The following is a 2,126-nucleotide window of genomic DNA, read 5'->3' on the forward strand; positions in this document are numbered from 1 at the left end:
ATCTTTCGCCTGTACTCTTGTGAAGAATGCTGTTGTTCTTTTTTCTTTTTCTTCTGTGTTCAGTACTTTCTTAAGTGTTTCTTATAGAGGTGGTCTGGTGGCAGTGTAGGTTCTTAGGGATTGGATATCTGGAAACGATTTCAATTTTCCCTCACTAATGAAGTTTAGTCTGGCTGGGTAGGTTATTCTTGGTTGAAATTGTTTCTCTTTTAGAACTTTGAAGATAGGGCTCCAGGCTCTCCTGGCCTGAAGGGTTTCTGTGGATCGATCTGCTGCTATTCTAATTGATTTTCCCTGGTAGGTAGTCTGGCCTTTTTCTCTTGCTGCCTTTAGGATTTTTCCTTTTATATCTACTTTGTTTAGGCAAATTATTATGTGTCTGGGAGTTGGTATTCTCATTTGTTGTCTTGCAGGGGTTCTCTGAATCTCTTGTGTTTGAATTTTTTCATCCTTAATGAGATGAGGGACATTTTCTTGAATGATTTTATGAAATGTTTATTCCGGTGTGGCTTCTGTTTCTCTCTCTGCCTCAGGAATCCCAATTACTCTTAGGTTTGGTCTCTTGAAGTGATCATTCATCTCTTGCAGGTTTTGTTCTGTCTTTTTGAGCTTCTTTTCTATGCTTTTGACAGTTTGGGTTAGTTCTGTGTTTTGGTCTTTGAGCTCTGAGATTCTTTCTTCTGCTTGACTGATTCTGATATCTATGCTTATTAGTCTGTTGCTCATTTCCATCACAGTATTCTTTACTGTTGTCATTTCTGACAACAGCTCCTTCCTATTTTCCTCTTGTCTCTCCTCAATTTTTTAAATTCTCTCCATTAATGTCTTGATGTCTGGGTTTGTTGCATGTAACCAGTCATTCTGGGGACTCTTCATTGTCTGTGTTCCAGAATCTGTTTTCTCAGTGTCTGATTTCCCAGGGGTCTGTGTAAGACCTATATTCTTCTTTTGGTTTTTCTTCATTTCTGCGGTTTTTTCCCCCTGCCTACTTTTTCCTTCCCTCCACGTCACCGTCTTCTTTAATTCTGTTATTCAGGGGTAAAGGGATTGGTTTTACTTCTGTTTGTTCACTATCCTATTCTTTATATATGTCCTCTTACTTTGTTCAATTCTGAAGTTGCACTGTAGGTTGGAGGTGGTCCTTTTTACGGTTTTGAGATTTACTTAAGGGGAGAGCTGTGATTCAAAATCTGTCTGCAGGTCCTGGTATTCGCTGACAGGTGTGTGGATATTGTGGAACCCACTTCCCACTCCCCTGGAATCTGTCCATGCAGTGGGGCTGTAGGTTTACTCCCTGAAATAAAATGTGGCTAGCAGAGGGGAGAGAATGGAGCAGATAGTGGGTTGAAGAGGGGAGTGGAGAGATAGAGGGGTAAGGGGGGAAACAAATGAGTGTGCCAACAAATAGAGAGAGAGGCCTATACTGAAACAGATAAAAACAATAGCCCACAGCTACAGATGAACCAATTCTCACACAAAAAAATAAAAAATAAAAATAAAACGTATAGTGATGCTAACATACAAGCTAACCAGCCACCTTGTTAGTGTGCTGTTCCTCTATACAAAGATATGGTTTGCAGAGAGAAGAAAAGGAAAAGGAAAAAAGAAAAAAGGGAACAGTACAGTAGGAATAGTATTAAGTCATTAAACTAATAGAATCAATGAAGCACACTCTGAGACATTTCGTTTAAGTCCAATGTCCTTTCAGGTCTGATTTCTAGTTTTCTTTTCAAGCTGGTAAATTAGTTTGCAGTTAGGGTCAGTTGCCCCTGGTCTGCTGTGAAGAACAGTTCAGATTACCCTCCGTTCAGCACTCTGGTCTATGTCTTTATCAAGCTTGTTTCTCCAGTTTCGGTGTTGTTACCTTGAATCGCCAGCAAGTGGTGCTATCTCAGCGGCTTGCCCCAGAGGTGGTGGGGTGGACAGGAACAAGATGGCTGCCTGTCTCAGAGCAGGCAACAGGAGCCTTACGCTGGGCAGACAGGACAGTCTCGGTCGCAGGAGAGGTGGCAGTTATCCCAGCAGATCTTCCCTGAAGGGGTTTGATGTGGATCGCCTCGGGCCTGAGTGGTGTGATGTGCTACGGCTGTCACAGAGGCCGTGGCAGCAGTGGCAGCGGTGGTGGC

This window comes from Carlito syrichta, unplaced genomic scaffold, assembly GCF_000164805.1.
Source record: "Carlito syrichta isolate Samal-C Ts95f unplaced genomic scaffold, Tarsius_syrichta-2.0.1 Scaffold302433, whole genome shotgun sequence".
NCBI lineage: Eukaryota > Metazoa > Chordata > Mammalia > Primates > Tarsiidae > Carlito > Carlito syrichta.